General features: G+C 32.9%; 1 protein-coding gene across 15 annotated transcripts in view; it reads left to right on the forward strand.

Moving 5' to 3' along the window:
• Lingo2 (leucine rich repeat and Ig domain containing 2) overlaps positions 1 to 20,616 on the forward strand; it is a 1,224,968-nt gene that overhangs the window by 267,384 nt on the left and 936,968 nt on the right. The gene's annotated exons all lie outside the window — the stretch shown is intronic.

A 20,616-nucleotide genomic window follows, 5' to 3' on the forward strand; every position in this document is an offset into this window, starting at 1 on the left:
ACACAGATATACTTATTGGTTATTTGCTTTCAATAAATTTTCTTTTAATAATTAGAGAAATTTTAAAGACAGTATTAGAGTGAATCTGAGAGAACATAAGAATAAATCTTACATAAATTACAGGACTCCTAATAATCTCAACAAGTGCTGATTAAACATTTTCTCTGTATTTCAGAGAACAGAAAAATTACTCCCTTAGGTAATGGGCTAATCCATGATACAGTGTTTTACAAAAAGGATAACACTGTCTCTTACATCCAGGGGTATGATTTTTAATGTATAAATCACCATTAGGTGCAAATTTCTCTTTTTATGTCATCCTTTCCTATGTAACAGATATTGTGCTATTGAAACAGTTTCCTGAGCTAAAAATTTCTGTCTCTTCCCCTGTACTTAGGGGTTCAGTAATCCTGGTTCCTTGGGATTGTATTTTGAATGGTTTCATTATGATTGTCCATATATTTCTAAAAAATTGCGTGTAGACACAAACACAGGCTTTCCAGAAGTGGCCTCTCTCAGGTACATAGTATAAAAAAGATTATTATTTCATTACTTTTTGTAGATGTAATACCCCTTTCTCACATCCTCATTTTGTATATTTTTGGTGACTGCATCATACCCTCACCACAGACTGGAGATTGAACCTAGGACCTTTCATTGAGCTACGTTTCCCAATTTTATTTTTATTTTTATTTTGACACAGGGTCTTGCTAAGTAACTAAATTGCTCAGCCTAGGCTCAAACTTTTTATCCTCCTTCCTCAGCCTTCAAGAGTGATGGGATTACAGGCTTATACCATCCCACGAAGCTTAGATTATGCCATTATGATTATAATCAGAGTTTTTTTAAATTACGAACTTCCTGATAGGCATGTTTAAAATTGTATTCAACTTCTATATATGGAATATAAAATTAACGCTGAAAAATACATTAAAGAAATTTATTTTTCTCCCAAATAATAGAAGAGTAGAATTAGGGTTTCTGGCTTAGTATACCATGTTGACCCTGCCTATGATTTTATTAAGGATATAGGCTCCTTCTAGCTTTATGTTATACAATCCATGTTTTTTTTAGCCAACAATTTTTTAGCCAACAATTTCAGTTCATTTTGCATTAATTACTGTATGTATAAAGGAGGATAGAAAAACTGTTTTCTTGCTGAATATACACTGGCTAGAGATCTGATATTAAGGTAAAAATGGAGAATGAGTGGGTACTAGCAATCTGCATCACTGCAAATATGCTTGGCATCTACCAAATTTTTCATTTTACTCTAGATGTTAGACTTTATATTAATGTCTATTCAATGATGTTGCATAATTTCAGCCCAGAAAATAAATCTGCACCTTAATGGAAACACCTTTTGTATAAGTTGACCTTTCTGACTTTGTGTCATTTGAAAATTTAAGGAGCAAGCTATTTCTTGCTTCACTCATTTCTACAACGTTATGTAAAGCAAAAGCTATCATAAAAACCACAGTAAGAAGAAAAGGTTAATTACTGTTTCTTTTCATATCTGAGATAATGGGAAAGATTTACATGGCTGTTTTGTTTACTTGTAAAAACTTTCACATTACTTTGAAAATAGTTTCGGAGATAGATTCTATAACCCATTTTATACAAATTTTCTTCTTTTTGAAATTTGTCACTTCATGTGATATGTGGAAAAGCCTAGAATTGAGAGACAAACAGGAATGTGAGAGGTTAGAACAGAGAAAGTCTCTCAAGATATTGGGATGCTGAGGTAGACACAAAGTGCAGAAATCTCCATAGTTGAATATCTGAGGGAATTTTAGAATAAGAATGTATAATATTTAATTTTTATTTATTTTCTGATTCTGTGGTGTTGTTTCTCCTCCTCCCCTTCCATTGACCTTATATTTTTAGGATCTGAAACATAGCAGCCATCTATTTTGTACTTTATTCTTCACTAGAGCCATGATTCAGAAAAAATTCACAACCACAGGTTGTGAATGGGAAGTAATGAATGGAAATTCCTGCAGCAACAACTGTGAAACTAAATACTATGTACTATTAAGTACATAGCTACAACTTTTCTTCCAGAATCCTAAGATTTATTGGAAAGTACAGTGGAATTACTCCAATATAATTGGAGGTACTCTTGATACATTTCAGAGACTAAGGGACGAGATGACCCTCAAAGGGTGGGAGGCCTGGGATTGGTCAGAGTGCACATCAGCCACTCAAGCTGGAAACCTGAGACAGTATATCAGAAACCTCAGGGTCGGGAATTTAGCTCAGTGGTTTCGCCGCCTGCTGCGCAAATGCAAGGACTCGAGTTTGATCCCCCGTACCAAAAAAAAAAAAAAAGAAACCTCATAGGTTATCCTGAAACACTACCAGAGACTTTAAGATTTTGTACCAACCATGTTAACATGACTATCTTATTGATAATTCTGTCTGTTTAATTCCTCTGTTAGAGTCTAAACTCTAGAAGACAGGGAGAAATAAATATACTTGGGGATAATACTAATCTTTTTTACCTATTTTCTTGTATAATATAAGCATTCAATTGGAATTTCTTTAATGAATGATTCACACAATTGTGATTTTCTAATAGAGGAAGTACATCTTCAATGTCTAATATTCTTTATAAACTTACCGCAAGAATACCATGAATCCCTAGATGCCAATATTATTTAAGTGACTTTTATTTTAAGTTAAATGAGGACCAACAGAAAAGTACTTTTAAAATCATATCTGTAAATACTGTGATATTTAGGGCTTTGAAATCACTAGACAGTTATTTCCAAGATGTGGTCCATGCCTTGACAGCATCTTTGTGACTTGGAAACTTATTAGAAATGCAGATTCTCTGGCCATACCTCATACCTAGTGATTAAAAAATTCTGAGATGACTGTCCCATTTGTGTGCTTTTTTAAAAAAAGACAAACTACTAGTGTTTTCAATTCTGTACTCAAGTTTGGGAACTCATGCACTTAGTAATTTCCTGGAAAAGAGATATTGAACAGATGTTTTCATAATAGGAGAAAGAAAATAAAACTTGCTAACTGCTTCCTATGTGTCAAATACTGTGCCAGAGCTTTCTGTATTCTACATGTTTATGACTATATTTGAAGCTGTTCTATAGTTGTCTAATCATGTTTGTCTAAAACTAATATTATCCTGAAGATTTTATTTTTGGTTTGGTTTCGTTTGCCTAAAACAGTGGTATGAATACCTAAAAATTATATGCTTCAGTTAGTGGGGAAGCCGGGGATTTAGCTCAGTGGTTCCGCCACCTACCCTGCAAGTGCAAGGACCAGAGTTTGATCCCTGGTACCAAGAAAGAAAAAAAAAATTATATGCTTCTTCGTGAAGCTTTATGATCACCTGATACTGATAAGTAACCAACTTAGTTATATAGCTCTGACCCCAGTCTGTAAGTCCTACACATTGAGTCCTGAATACTATTTTAACTCACAAATACAGTGTTTTCATCGAAAACCATATTACAATCACCTGGTGTATGCTTACTTAAATTATTCACCCTCCTTTTGGATGTAATAGTTTTTATTTTATCCCATATATTTATACTATTTGTATAACCAAATATATAGTTTAAACTTTATATTTTTGTAAGGATTATAAACACTGAATTATAGCTAGTGGAGTGGGCTGCCTTTTGATGTATTCTTTTCTTCAATTAAAAAAAAGTACAGTACTAGGAACAGAACCCAGGATCTTCTTACTGAGGTACATCCAAAGGAATCCTTAGTTTTTGTTTATTTTGAGACACTGTCTTGGTAATATGCCCAGATAACTAGAACTTGGGATCCTGCTGCTTCAGCTGCCCATTATTCTGGGATTAGAGGTCTTTATTGTATTTCAGGCTTTTAGAGATTCCATTGATATTTTAATGAACTATTCTCTAGCCTTAAGCTATGTCACAGGAAAATCGGCCTCTGCTTGGAAATAAGAGTTTGTGTGCAATTTTAATTTTTAAAATCATGTTTTGTTTAACTCACTTACTTTTATTTTCTATTTTTTTCATTCATTGATTTTATTGGTACATTTTAGGTATATAATATGCTAACATTTATTATTGGGAATTTGTACCTTTACATAATATATATTGGTTCTTATTTTTTGCTTCATTCCCCTGCCCTCTTTTCAACCCCTCCCCCCCTCCCTATTTATGAAGACATTGTTTCCATTCTTTCCTTTTCTCACATTTATTCCTTTGGTGGGAGTGTAGACTAGTGCAACCACTGTGGAAATCAGTATGGAGATACCTCAAGAAACTAGGATTAGAGGTCTCATTTGACCCAGCTATTCCCCTGCTGGGTATCTTCCCAAAAAAACTAAAAGAATCATACCACAACTATATATGTATATTCATGTTCATAGCAGCACAGTTTGTAATAGCTAAAGCCTGGAAACAGCCCAATTGTCCATCAACTGGAAACTCAATAAAGAAAATGTGGTTTCTAAATAAAATGGAGTACTACTCAGCCATAAAGAATGAGAAACTAGAGACATTTACAGCTAAATGGATGCACATTGAGGCCATACTCTGAAGTGAAATAGATAGGACACACGTGTAAATACCAAATAATTTCTCTGGTGTGAGAGACTGAAAGTGCAAATAAGGATCAAAATGTATAACAGACAGTGTGAACCAGGAAGAAAAGCTCTAAAGGGGAAGGGGAAGTGGGAGGGATAGGGGAAAGGAAAGAAGGGAGAGGAATAAATATGAGAGAAGGAAAATAATGGAAACTTACTTTTATTTGGTTGACTTTACATTATAAAGACTTACATTATAACTACATTGTTTATTTTGGTTATCAAAAACGTTTAATGTTCCTATAATCTTAGTATTTTTGTGAAAGTAATATTTATTTTGCTTATTTTGTCTTTTGGTACCTATCAAAACTATTTAGTTCCTTGTTTTGCTTCATTTTTGTTAAGTTTTATTTCTGCCCTTGCTTATTTGCATTGGATTGAAAATATTTGACAGTACACATATATCTTTGGCATGTTTAACTGAATAGAATTTCTGGCCTCTTTTAATATTGGATTATATTTATTTGTTGATAAACTTTCAAGTTAACAGCAAATTGGAGTAGGCTATGATGCTCTTCTAGTGAAATTTCTCACCTAGGTACTTCTTTAGTCTCAGCAAGCTCAAAGGCAAAGCTTGATGGCCATATCTCAGGATTCAGGGAAGAAAAATAACTTGAGTTGCTTATGGCGGGGGCGAGTTAAGGATAGAGGAGGCATATTGTGCAAAGCTCTGTTTTTCCTACTCTGCATGCTGTAGTTTCAAAGAAAAGTGCAATTAAAACATAAAAAGTGAGCTTTATCTAATTTTAAAAGCATATGATCTGCTCAACAATGCTAGGAGGAAGGTTTTATTAGCTCTGATCTGGAGCTATGCTCAGATTAGGTAATTTGACTGTGATAACACATGTGTGAGAAAATAAGCACAATAAAATCTGAATGTGTTTAAAACATATAGGAGAAATGACAAAATGACTGTACACAACCAGTATTAGCATATCTTAGTGCCTGGGACTGTTAGTTGCTAAAGGTATCGACATATTTTCTCCTTTTCTAATTGCTTAGTTACAAAATATCTCAGAATGAGGCTTCCAAAACAATATTTGAGGGACATCTGTATCTATCAGAATAATAGTAGATTTTCCATGAAATAATAAAGCATTCTACAAATTAAGAGAAATACTTCATGCAAGTACCTCTCTTTGTTATTTCAAGATATATGCCTACACTTTGAGAAGCAAACTCAAATTTAGATAAAATATTTATGATTATATTGATGTTGCCACAGTTGACAATTTAAGATCTAATGAACAAATATCCTCAAGCCTGCTTTATCAAGTATGTTCTGGATGATGTCCACATAAAAAGTAATTTTCTCTTATTGTGGAATTTAATAGTTTTGCTTTCAATTTTTGACCTTTCAACAACAAAATAATTTATATGATGAATATGGGGTAACTATTGTTTGAAATGATTGTTTTTGGAGATCTGCTTACATGTTACCCCCTGAGATGAAAATATTGTCATACCCACATACAGATACTCCACAGAATTCAAATCTGCCTCAATCAAAGAGAAGGCAATTATTTAGGTTTTGCTTTAAGAATTTGGATTTTCAGATAACAGAGGAGACAACACCTCTTAAAATACTAAAGTTATTTGGTCAAGTGAGAAGAGGCAGGAAAGAGGATTTGATATAGAGAGAATAGAAAGTATCTCTTGAGCCAACAATTCAGGATGTGTTTTATATATATGAAGTGTGATTGAAAAATATAGTTACTCTTTAAAATTTATTACAATAAAAGATATATTGCAGTTAACCCCCTTCAAAATACCACTCCTCACTTGGAACACACTTATTCCCTTCTCCTTGCCACTTTGTGAAAAAATTCTGCAAGTCCTCTTTTATAAGTATCTTCAGTTGTGCTGGCATAACTACCTTGAGGTCCTGAAAAGATTCAAAAACTTATCCTTTCATGGATATATTGACTTTGGGCCTAAGCCAGAAGTTGTTCCATGCCAGGAAGGGTATTCACTTAATTTTTTTTCCATACCTCATAAAGACAGGAAAGAGGGTTTACCTACTGCTTCAGAAAGTGACAGGAATGATGGAATAAATGTGTTTGAAGCAAAGGGAAGATTCTGAGCGTGATTAATGGGAATGTGTTTTTACTGTAATTTTTAAAAAATGTAAATGTGCACTATATATTTTTATCATGCTTTTTACCTTAATAATCATCCAGGGTATTTCTTCTGTGTAGTATTGAAAATTGGTAAAAGCATTTCTTTGTTGTCCCTTCTTCCTTAAAATATGAAAATAAATGATCCCTAGGAGACCTGTTGCCCTGTGGAGCACTGCGTCTTTACTTCAAATTTGAATAAGAATATACTGCTGTATTTTGTAGTATGTGTTTATATGTGTGCATTTGTATCATGCATGTGCAGAGAAGATGAGAGTAAGTATGATGTATGCATTAGTCAGCTTTCCTGTTGTTGGGAAAAAATATCTAGCACTCATAAGTCAAAGGAAGAGAAGGTTAACTTGGCTCATGGTTTGGAGGTTTAGTCCATGGTACTGAGTCCAAGGTAGAAATGGTGTGAAGGATATGCTGAAGGAAAGGTACTAACTAGCCTCATTGTAGCCAGGAAGCAGAGGCTAAAAAGATGAGCTGAAGAGAAAGATACACTCTTCCAGGTCCCCAATGACCCACTTCTTCCAGCCATATCTCACCTCCTAATAGCATATTTTACCATGAACTCATCAATGGATCAATCTAGTGGTGAATATAATACCCCCATGATGCAATTAAGTTCCATAAACCACACTTCTGAATACATGAGACAGCCGAAGGACATTTAAGATGCAAAACATAAGAGAGTAAAAAAAGTTATATACAAGCAATCAAGAGGTCAGTTTGCTTGAACTATACATTAATTCCTTGCCTAATTGGCTGCCTTATGTATTGGTACCAACCTGAAGTTTTAAGATGTTGGGGTTTTTTTCTAAATTATTTACAAGAAAAAAATCAGGAAATATACACACCTGGCAGGTGCCACAAACTTAATCCTAATTGTAATCACCAAGCTTTTTAAAATTAAAGTTTCAAGAAATGAAACTTAATGGAAAATACGTTCTCAGCCTATTAAGCAGGTGAGGCTCAGGTTCACATACTAATGTCTATTGTTCAAATTGAATATAAATGTGTTGCTTCTCCTATTTCACATCATTTTGACTATTTGGCTTATTTTTTATTCATTTAAAATTTTTCTGCAAAAGTACAAACTTAATAGAGATAGGAAAGTAATTTATTACCTTAAAAATATAGGATGGTTGTCTCTGCCAGTTGATTAAATAATCATTTCAATTTGTTTTAATTAAGCTCTTCTGGTTTTGTACATTTCATGTATATGTTTATATCCATTAGATGATGAAGGTCCTGTTTTTTATGTTAACTGGTATATTCTTATGTCTAGTATTTCAATCCCAGCTTCTTTGTGCATTGCACTTACGAAGCACTCAAAAAATATTTGATGACTATTTTATTTATTTCTCTATCTACCTATCAAACATTTTTCTATTCGTTGCACTGTGTCATAACTTAAATTTTACAGATATACAATTTTCAATACCATGATGTACATGGAATGTTTCAAATCACTGTACTACTTCCCATTATAATGAAAGCACCAAATTTGGAGAACTAAATAAAATTTGGAGTGGTAAGAGTATTTCAGTTAAACCTTCGCCTTAGTTTCTCTTCACAGATCAAGTAAACCATGATATAATAAAAATTCTGATTCACTGAATGTATACTTATATAAATACACATCTGAATAGTAATCTATAATATATCATTTTTGTTATTTTAATAATATTAATGCAGTGATAGTGGAAAGAGTTCTACCCTGTCTGGGAAATATGTTTAATGTTGTCTGTATTAAAATGTAGGGTTTATCATAAAAGTATACTTCACTTCAGAGACTGCTGGAAAGCACCTCAAAAAAAAAAACAACACAACTGTTGTCTGCATCAGCTGAAACGCAGTGTTAATTTTGGTCAGAGTAGATCAGTTTGTTTCGTAAGAGTGAGCATCCTCACAATTTCAGTCTTCAGCAAATCCATTCCATGTCCATGTCCCCGCTCCCTGAGTGCTGCTAGCCCTCTGCTGCATGCTCTTCTTGTCCGTGCTTCACACAGACTGCCAGTGCAGCCGCTGTACAGAATGTTGCTGCTCACTGCACCCCAAGGAAAGGAGAGACCCAAGAATACAGGAGTGATGTCTTGCATCCAAAAGCAGCAAGTGGGATAGCTTTAATGATCTAATTGAAATGATGTGATTTAAAACATACACTGCATGGTGTAAACATGGCATGCATTTAAGGAGCATTTTAAATAGTTTGCTATTTATCTTCTTTTTTTTTTTTTCCTTTGGTACCAGGGATTGAATTTGGGTCCCTGCGCTTGCTCAGCAGGCAGCGAAACCACTGAGCTAAATCCCCAGCCCTTAAGTTGCTATTTATCGACTAACCAAGAACTGCAGTGTGAGGAGAAGTACCAGTGATTATTAATGCAAACACATAGCACATTCATATGAATGTGTGAAGAGAAAAATAAATGATTACCATGTGAGCCTTGAGTCAAATTCCATAAGGCCTAATTGTCCAGTTGCAAATGTTGATTTCCACTTTACCTGTTTATTATATGGACAACTCTGTAACGTCTTCCAGGGTGAACAGAAAAAGAGAATTAATTATTCAATACTGACTAATGATTCTTCACAATAATAAAGAGAAATTACCTGCCAGAGTAAGAAAAAGAAGACAGAACAGCTTATCAGGTATGGAGAAAGAAGATATGTAAGTAGTTAGAGGAGGTAGATAGTTTGTTTTGCATGTAAGAAAGTAACTTTTCACTAGAGCAAGCTCACTGAAGGAAAAAAAATTGTATGGAAATGTTGTTCACAATCTGAGTGAGTAGTGCTTGAAGCCCAGTTATCTGTCGAGGTGATTTTTCAATGTTACGTCCAGCTTTTCCACTTTCTGCTTTGGAGGCTCCTTGGTAAAATGGCAAATCAATGCAATTATAATGATCTAGTGATAGAAGAGTATGAGTGATTATTAATTTATTTGTTCCTCTGGTTAGAAGAAACTTATCTTACTAGACCTATGATAGTTTGACTTATTAGAGTTCCAGGAAAATAATTTTAATAATTTTCTTTATATATCAATGCACACTTAATGAGTGTATCCTTATACATTTGTTTAGTATATCTTCAGTATAGAAAACAGTTTATAAAAGAATGTTAATAGTACCTCTCAAGGATGTAGGTGTTAAGTTGAAACCACACGTTCGTTGTATGTAAAGTGATTTTTGAACTTGTTAATATGAGTGAATCACTTGGTTACTATCAGGAAAAGACTGTTGGACCAGGTGGAGAGATTGTGTAACTCTCCCAGTATGGAGTTAATTATGCTTGGCTATACAGTCTTTTGTTGTTATTATTATTATTATCCTAGTACTGGGAATAGAAGCAAGGACCTTTGCATTGAGCTACTTGCCCAGCCTTTTAAAATTATATTTTTAATTTGAGACAGAATCTCACCAAGTCACTTAGTAGCCCAGGCTGTACTCAAACTTGCGATCCTTCTGCCTCAGCCCTCCAAAATGGTGAGATACCAAGTGTGCCCCACCATACCTGGCTTGTCTGTGTTTCTCAAAGTGTACTTCCCAATATTATGAGAAGCTCTACATGTTTTATGAAATTTAGAACATAATCCTATAAGATTGAGTATTTTTTAGAAGTTTGGAATACTGTCTAAAATCACTTGCTGCATACTTATGTTAAATTAGATAAGGTTGAGGGATTTTTGTATTAGTGCTGTTTGATATAAGAAATGACAAATAATAAAGGAGAATTTCAGTTACAATTCTGTATTATTTTCAGACCAGAGTAAGCATACTTGTATTATGTTCATAATCTTTTTCTTTCTAGTTGTTAGTGTGAAAAATTATCATAGATAAAGGATATGATTCAGATTATGGAAAAATTTTTCAAATATACCTGTAGTAAAAATATGTAAATATATATTAATAAATATTACATGTGCTTGTTTAAACAGAAAGAAAAGTAAGGCTTATCAGTCTGATTTTGATTTTATTTATGAAAAACTTCTAAAATGAAATTGCCTAATGTATAGGTATAGGAAGAACATGCATAATTTTAAAAATTAGAGTAAGTAATCCAATATAATGTGAAATAATCATTTTAATAATTTTAATTTTTACTACTTTGCTTTACTGCTTTATATTCTATTCTTTCACCATTTTTTCTTTTTTATTTACATAATTTACACTGAATGTTTTTCTCTTATCCTGTTTAAATTCTTCTCAGTAAAATTTTCGGTTTTCTCTACCTAATTGAGAGCATGAAAAATAAAAAGTTTCTTCCATGGTTTGGATGTTAGAGACACATATTCTTTTTCTGCATTAAATTTTTTTTTGTTTTTTTCTCTTCTCTCATCTCCTTTCTATAATTCCTTTCTCATGTGTCTAATATCTTAAAATAGGTATGTCTTTTCTGGAATACAATGTTTACTAGTTTCTCTCAATTTTTGAAGGGATATATTCACATTTTGCATAACCTATGTGCTGATACAATAACACATTTGTTAAGATATAGTCATGTTGGGCCAGGGATTTAGCTCAGTGGTTCCAGCACCTGCCTCGCAAGTACAAGGTCCCAAGTTCTATCCCTGGTACCGGAAAAAAAAAAAAAAAAGATATAGTCATGTTTATTGAAGAGTCTAAAACATTATATATATCTGAGCCACTGATACTATGTGAAGTATGGTAGGTAACAAAAAGAAAATCAAGCACCATTTTGTGTCCCAAGGGATCAGCATTTTGTATTACTTACATTACTATCTACGTATCAGTTGGAACTCCTCAAAGGTTTCACATACAATTGCAGCCAAGGCTGAGGAGGAATATTTATTATTTTTGCTTTTATTAAATTAGCTTCATAAAAGAGCCAGTTGGTCTTATTTCATGGTAATTAAATTTAAAATTAATTTTTAGCTTTGCTTAAAAATGTTTGAACTATATAGGCCTGGCTTGCCTCTTCTGGTTTATGTTATCCTTTCTTCTAATTGTTATGTGTTAATTCATTGTGTTTCTGTTGACTTTCAGTGAATAATTTGGCATACACCACACTATTTGAATTTTGAGACAAAGTAAAGCAACTATACTCATGTGGATTTTCTTTTCACTCTTAATTAGCATATGTGTCATTTTCTGAAATCAGAGTTTGGAATTCATTTGAAGTCATAACTCTTTGGCAACTTCCAGTTCTTACCACTGATTGTGGTCTCTTCAGGTGATGCAGTTTGGCATAGTAGGAAAAAAGTTGACAGGGAATGAGAGTAAATTAACTTCATGAGGCTGAATGCAGCAGATGTTAATACATTCATGAGCCTTGATATTGAAGGCAAGACATTGACATACATTTATAGTTATCCTTGATTTTGTTCTGAAATCAAAAATCAGTGGAGCATGACAGTTTAAATACTTCATTTGTACTTTGTAAATGTAGGGAATAGGCAATCACATATTTAACACTCAGTAATCACTGCATTGTATGTTTTTAAAAAACCTATTACCAATATGCTATGAAGAAATCGGGGAAAACAGATTATCTGCATTATGGAATTACTTTACGTTCTCTTCATCATTGTAATGATAGAATAAAAACCTCAGAGAAAGCTATGTTGATTTTACTGAAACTGAAATAAGCATTACTACATAAGTACTAGGTAAACTCTAGCTGTGCTATGATATAAATGATATGTGCAGCAGGATTTCTCTTTATTAAAATAAGTGACATATTTGCATGTCTTGCTGTGAAAAGATTACTGCATAACAACATACCTGTCAGACAGAACAGAGTAGCATAATCAGGTATATTGTCTTTGCAAGGACAAAAAATCATGTAGACACGTTTCAAGAAACACAATTATATGAGGGATCCAGATAATCTAAACAGACTAAGGTACATGCATTTGATTTTTTGTTATTGTTTATTTGTTATTTCTGCAAAATTTCTCTACAAAGAACTTCAGTTGAATTCTGACCCAAAATATTTATATACCATATCACAATTGCAGAAAAAAATATGAAATGTAAAAGGAATACTCAAAAACATAGATGCATAAGTTTTGTGACTTATCAAAAACTTTAAGTCAAGGCTAAGGAGAAACTTTGGTGAATGAAATTATCCTATTTTCTGAGTAATTAACTTGCAAGATTTTATGAAAAAATTCACTTGAAAATAAATTGTTTTATGAATTTTTAAACAATAGATTCTGAGTATTAACTGTCCATTTTAATTGTTGTTTTACTTTTTGTTTTCTACACAGTAAAAGTACAGATGTGTCATTCTATGAACTTATATTCATGGTATTTTTTCTTTTTTAAATAAAAATTTTTCCATGAATTCTTATTGTTTTACTCCCTTAAACATATGTGATTTACTGAATTTTTATTATGGTAATAGAAAGAGCATAGTCAACCAATGGTGCATTTTTGTTTGTTTTTTCCAATGCAACTTTTTTCCTAAGAGAGCAATAGTTTTCATTGAGAAAATAATCAGTCTTATAAAATTTGATGTTTTTTTTGCAGCATCTCATTTCTACTACAATAAAATGAAATTGACTTTCAGGAGAATGTGAGAGAGGTCACCAACAATCTGCTGCACATTACCCGTATACCATTCTTCCTTAGCACATCTATTTATATGTCATTTGGCTCAAAATACACCTGCTAGTGATGGAGATAAACACATCATTACTTATAAATGATTTTGTCATCATGCAAACATGATAAAGTGAACTTACACAAACCTAGAAGGTAAGGGTCAATTGCTCAGTGCAGCCTCATGATACAATCAAGAGACACGGTAAACACAAGATGAACGAGGCTGCTGTTACTATACAGCATACTGTTTTACAGAAAACCTTGTAAGTAGGAGTGCACTCATATAATGATAAATAGTACAATGTAGCAAATACATAAGCTAGTAACATATTTATTGTCATTATCAAGCAAGTACTTTACATGATTGTATTGCTATATTTTCTGTTTGATTGATACACAGTTAGATTTGTCTACACCAGTATCACCACAAACAGTACCATGATGGATAATAGACTGGACATCACTAGAAAATAGGGAACTTTTGATCTCTATTATAATTCTGTGGAACTGTTGTAGTGTATGTAGCCTGCATAAACCATTTCTGTTACTATATATTACATCTTTTTTTTTTTTTTTTTGGTACCAGGGATCAAACTTGGGACCTTGTGCTTGTGAGGTAGTCCGTGGAACCACTGAGCTAAATCCTCGGCCCTATCACATCCTTTTTTTTTTTTTTTTTTTTCATTAAGTTTATTGGTACATTTTAGGTATACAATACAGTTACATTCCTCATTGGGATACTGTACCTTTTTACATGATGTATCTTGGTTCTTATTTTTCCCCTTCCCCTGCCCTCCCTTCACCCCCTCCTCCCTTCCCTATTTACAAAGACTTTGTTTCCATTTTTTTTCTTTTCTCCTGTTTTTTCTTTTCCCTTTTCTTTCCCCTACCCCTCCCGCTTCCCCTCCTCCTTTAGTATTCTCACAGTAGTTCAATCAGCTTGACAAGCATTTTGTGTGAGTGTATGTGCACACATACGTATGGTTTTCCATACCTGAAAATTTCATAGTATCTATAGAATGACAATATAAAATATATTAATAAATATGAAATCAGCACTTAAGCTAGACTTCCATCTGCATATGCTTTGGTCTTAGCTGAGGAACCCAATATCCCTTGGCCCTCTGATAGCATTTTCCTTTCTCCCTTCAGTAAATCAATCTTATTTTAAGTTTTCATTTATTTTATATATATGCCTCCCAAAATACTAAATTTCATTTTTATATGTCTGAAGACAATTTCATATAGAAGTTCTGTAGTTATCTTGAATGGAATTTCTTCGAAGTGGTTATTTTCCCCTTAGTGCCTACAAACCATATCTTAATCTTACCTGTCACCCTAATAGGGAAATCTTCACATATTTTACATATTTTCTTCATTTTCTACATATTCCTTTTCTTCATTTTGAGCACATTGATTTTCTGCAGATTCAAAAGTATTTCACCTTAAATATGACCTACCATTTCTAATTTGTGAATGTATTTAATGTAATTCCCCCATGCTAGTGTAAAAGCATAGCTTCCTCACTAACATCCCTGCCTAAGCACCATCTCTCATTAGTTCTTCCTGAGTGATTTGATTGAAGAGTACTTTTATCACCTTACACCAACATTCAGAAATTGTCCAGTTTCCCATTGCTTTCTAGACCATTTATGATAACAGAAGAATATAGACTTACCTTCCTCTGTATCTCAGTAGCAACATACAACTTCTATAGATCGGTTTCCTTACCACTGATCAAAATGAAATTATAAAAAAATTCAAAAGATTCTTTACTATTCTGCTCCATTTTCTACTCTGTGCTACTTTGTATTATAGGAATTGCTTTTACTATACCTATTATGCTCAGCCACAGTCAGTAAAGGTACAAATTAAATTACTTTTTTTTATGAACAGGGTTTTGAGCAATTCATTTAATGATGCTTTTTCCTCTAACTCTGTGGCTTCTATTTTTTGTTCTTGTAGACATTTATTCATGAAAATTATATTATAAATCAATTATCATACTATATAGATCATAGAAAATCAAAAAGCTCCATGAGAACAGAAATTTCATAAGTGTTTTGAACAAATGATATCTGAGGTTGATTGCAGTATTATAATTACTCATTAAAGTTTAGTGTTAGCACATGTTTTATCAGTGCTTATAGGATTTCCTTTATTGGTGTGTTGGTCTATATGAGTTCTCAAGGTGGTTTAGAAAAAAATGGAGAAACATGGAACAACATTTTCTACTCAGGAAGAACACACAACTTTTATGAATTAGCAAATGAAAGCATGTTTATTTTAGAGTTTTCATTAATGTTGAACTTTTTTCCTAGTATCATTAAATCTTTTATTATAAATGCTTTTTTAAGTCTTGCTCATGCTTCTTCCATTGGGGTGTTTTAATTCCTACTGAGTTGTTTGAGTTCCTGACACATTTTGAGTATGAACCCCTTGTCAGATACATGGCTTCCAAATATTTTCTCTCTTTTCTTTGTTAAGCCTTTTCTTTGTTATGCCAATTAGGGAAGCTTTGAGGATTGACAGCATGCAGTTTTTCTATTTTTGTTTTTATCTGTGTTTTTAGTACAGTTTTTTCATATACAGAAAATCAACTCTCATGTACATATCATGAAGTTTTTGCTCCCACCCCTTGTAGTGGTTTTGAAGCTTCATATCTTATACTTAAATCTTTAATTCATTTTGAGTTGATTTTTGTATCCTGTATAAGAGTCTAGTTTTAATCTTTTGCATTAATGGAAATATTGAATTTTTCCAACACCATTTATTCCAGAGAATAGCATTTTCGTATCTTGTTTGGCATCTTTATCAAAATCATTTGGTTAAAAGTGTGTGAGAGGGTATTTCTGGGAACTATATTCTGTGTTATTGGTTGATGTGTCTGCTTCTTAAGCCATTGTTATTGTGTTTTCACTCCTTTAGCGTTATAGTATATTTTGAAATGAGGTAGTGTGATGTCTCCAACTTGTTCTTGTTCTTTTTGCTCATTGAATTGGCTCTTTTAGGCCTTCTGTGATTCCAAATGATTACACAAGAATACTTTTTATATTTCTGTGCAAAATGTTATTGATAGGGGTTGCATTGACTCTAGATTTCTTTAGCTACTCTGGTCCTGTTAACATATTAATTATTCTATTTCATGGAATATATTTTCATTTGGTTATGTCTGCTTCAATTTTTTATTAATGTTTTATAGTTTTTAGTATACAAGTCTTTCATCTTCCACTTCCTTGGTTAAACTTACAAGTTCTTTTAAGATATTGTACATGAGATTGTTTTAAAATTCTTTTTCAGATAGTTCATTTTCATTTTATAGAAATAATACTGATGTTTGTGTCTTCTTCAGTTATTTAATCAATGTTATATATCTTAGTGTACATATATCTTTCATTTTTCACCTGCTGGTTAAACTTATTCTTAAGCCTTTTATTTTCTATAGCTAGTATAAATTTGATTTTTCTCAAATTCTTTTTTGAGACAGTTTACTGTAAGTGTATAAAAACATTACTGACTTTTTTCATTGCTTTTGTATCTTCAATTCTATTTTTTTGTTAGTTCTAACAGTTCTATGGTGGAGTTGTTAGGTCTTGTTTCTAAAAAAAGAAAAACCTTATCCTACCTATTAGGATACTTGTTATTTATTCCTCTTGCCTAATTGCTCTGGGTAGGAATTGCTCTGGGTATTTTGTTGATTACAAGTAGTGAGAGTGGACAGTCACACTTATTTTTTCTTGACTTTTTTTTTTTTTGGCACTGGGGATCGAACTTGGGTCCTTGAGCTTGCGCAGCAGACAGCGAAACTACTGAGCTAAATCCCCAGCCCTTTTCTTGACTTTGAGGAAAACTTTTCAACCTTTCTTGCTGTGGGCTTGTCATATATGTCCTTTATAATTTTGAGATACATTTCTGTTATCACTAATTTGGTAAAAGATTTCATCATGAAAATTTGTAAAATTTTGTCTAATGCTTTTTCTGAATGAATGTTAATCATATAGGTTTTGTCTTTCATTAATGTAGTCTCACCTCTATAGACTTTAAAATGAGCCTGTATCCTTGTGATAAATACTATTTGATCATGATAAATTATCTTTTTTAATGTGATATTGAATTCAGTTTGTTAATATTTTGTTGAGAATTTTTGCATCTATGTTCATTAGTGATAGTTATCTGTATAGTGTCCTTGTCTGGCTTTGCTGTCAGATTAATGTGAACCTCACAAGAAATTTGGAAATATTTTCTTTTCACTATTTTTTTTAAAGAGTTGGAGAAGAACTGATATTAAATCTTCATCAAATGTTTGGTAGCACCTGAGACCCTGGTGACTGGTCTGAAGGTGCCGTATTCAGGTGTTGTTCTGGTTGCTAGATTCATAAGCCGTGCCCCAAGTCCTGGTGCTATGAAGCTGTACTGGAATATGGGTCCACGGAGGTGTCCTCAGAGCCTAGATTAGTATAGAACAGCCCAATACTAATATCTACGTATACCAGCCTGAAATATGATTGTGTGGAAGCAGCCCTTGACTTTGTGTATTCTGGAGTGTGAGGTGCAGAGGTAGACTTGCATAAGGGACCACAAGGACCTACCTGACAGTGGGCAGGACTGTGGCCTAAACTGGTGGATACTGTCTTGGTACATAAGCCCAGGAGTACTAACCTGGTGTTGAATTGGACTTGAAGCCTGTCACTGTGTGGACTGACTTAAGTCTCAGGTAGTCTAAAACTTGGGGTGGGCTGGGTGCCTATGGTTCTGGTGACTGGCAAGGTATTGGGAGGGTCTGGAAATTCTATCTGCTATGGAGGCCTTGAGACTCAGTCCACATTTGGCAGCCTGATTGCTAGAGCTACAGGGGTGGACCTCATGTTAGCAGCAGTCCAGAACCTGCAGCTATTGGAGCCACCTTTGTTGGAGACCTTGAACCTTCTACTCTGGGTTTCCTCGCTTAACGATTTTCATGAATGGTCAAATTTAAATCCCATCACTACATGAGTCAGAAAAACACTCCATTCTGTCCTTTCTTTTGCATCATTTTATTTTTGTGGTCTTCTTTTCTGTTATTGACCATCTTATATGCAAACTATACTATGTTCCCAGTTATTTTAGTTGATAATTAGTACAGGAAGTTTTATAAGCTATTTTTAATACATAGTGGTTTGGTCTATTGTTTTATCAATCATATTTGATTAATTTTTCACAATAGTTTTCTATGATTGTACTGTAATTATTTTCCTATGAAAGGTAGTTTCAAGGACGAGATACCTTTAGGATATATATATATATATATATATATATAAAGTATATAAATTCTTACAATTCTAGATTTTAAAGAGTTATTAGAAGTCTTTTGTTTTACTTTTTATCAAAAGAATCATTTCTTTATCATTAATAAACTGATGTTTCTTCTGTTGAATATTTCCAGTGACTAGGAATTGTTTAATAAGAATGGTAACACTTTCTGAATTGGAACTAATTGTAAAAAAATTCAATTTGTAGTAAAATAAAATCTGTTTTATTTTTCAAAATTGTATTTATTATGAAAATATTTTTCAACTTCAGTAAAAAGCATATAAAAAAGTCTATGAGTGGGTAATACTCATGAGCAATAGTTAACATTTTGAGCGTTGTTTATTTGCTGTAATTTTCTCTCAAGCTTTACCCATATGATCTAAATTGATGCTAACAACCTCCTGATATAAAAAATAATTATTTCCATTTACAGAAGAGGAAATCAGGGATGAAATTTTACATACTAGTAAAAAGTACTAGAGCCAGAATTCAAAGGCAGGTAGACTACCTTAATTTTGCACATGTAACCAGTTCTTAAGCAGTTAAAAATATGTAAAGCTGAGCAGAGATAGAAGAGAAGAAAATTAGAAAGGCACTTTTCATTTATTGTTTCAGTGTAGTAATGGTTGCACATCACCTCCACCTAACTTTCATTGACTAAAATATATAATTTAATAAGAATATGTAAGTGGAAGGTATAGATTTCTGTTTACCTAGCAAGAAGAAAAATCCAACATGGTTTTGGGTATATTCTTAGCATCGTCCTTATCATAGTCTCTGTAGATCATTTATAAATACCTAAATCTCCTTTACATCTGCTGTTTCTGTTCTTCTTTACCTTCTGAGTACTAATAAGACTGTCCACTTAACAGTGACAGTATGTTTCATTGTATGTTGATATCACCGTGTTCACACATATGTGTGAGACTTCAGTGCTCAGTGTAGACAAAACTGTGTATAACACATTAAGTTTTACAGAAGAAAGGTGGAATCAATCATCAGCCTTCTTTCTCATGTCTTCCTCTATCCCATGGATACATTTATTTGGGGACTTTCTCACCACAAATTAATACAATACTTTCAAGAATAAGTTGTATTATAAGCAGCTAATGTCTTCAAGTGATGTGTTAGGCAGTAATATTAGTGATTTGAAGTGTTCAGTCATTTCTCTGTAATAAAGTCATCTTTGCTTCCTGAAATGTTTTCCTTCACTGTCTTAAGTTTGTCACAGAATAGAAAAAAGGATGTGCTTCAACACACCATATCTACTTAGATTTGTAAAGAATAAGAAGTAGGCAAAAATACTTTGCTTAAATCTATAATTTATTTTATATAATTCTAACATTTTACAATGAAGGTATCATTTACATTTGAGCAAACTGAGACTAAAAAATTCAACTGGGAGTCAGATTCAAGTCTTTGTGGCTGCATCATAAGCATATTTTCTGCTAAACTGCATGGTCTTCTAGCAAAAAGTTTCACAGCACAGTTTTTACCTCGGTCTTATTTTTTATGGCACTTGAGTAGAAAGAGCTAATTTTTCACTAGTTCACAAAAATAACAATGCAGATTTATAAACAACTTGTTACATAATTGTATGCCAACATTTTCATTATGATATTTCTTGCTCATATTCTAGCTGACATCTTATGCATAAATAGTCACATCTGTCTTGGCTGTGAAATAGGGATACATATGATACAATTCATAACAGATCTTGAAAAATATTCTCATTTAATACACTGACAAGAAAACATGAACTAAAATAAAACCACACATACCATATGTGTACCAATTACCAAATAAATTTAATTTAGTCTTTGGAAGTGAATGCAAGAAAAATATTCTAAATTGTACTGATTTTGTAAGACACTAACATGAATATCAACAAAGTTGTCATCCTTGCCTTATTGTTTTAATCTCTTCATTTTGGCATGCTTGCCTCTTTTGGCTGCCAGATCACATTTTCTCCATGTTATCTACTTCTCTGCTCAATATTCTCTCTTGAAAGCTCCACTTTCTTTATTTACCACTTATATGTCATTGCCCT

Source organism: Heterocephalus glaber, unplaced genomic scaffold (assembly GCF_053883595.1).
Source record: "Heterocephalus glaber isolate CG9 unplaced genomic scaffold, H.glaber_assembly_v1.0 deba00001481, whole genome shotgun sequence".
Classification (NCBI taxonomy): domain Eukaryota; kingdom Metazoa; phylum Chordata; class Mammalia; order Rodentia; family Bathyergidae; genus Heterocephalus; species Heterocephalus glaber.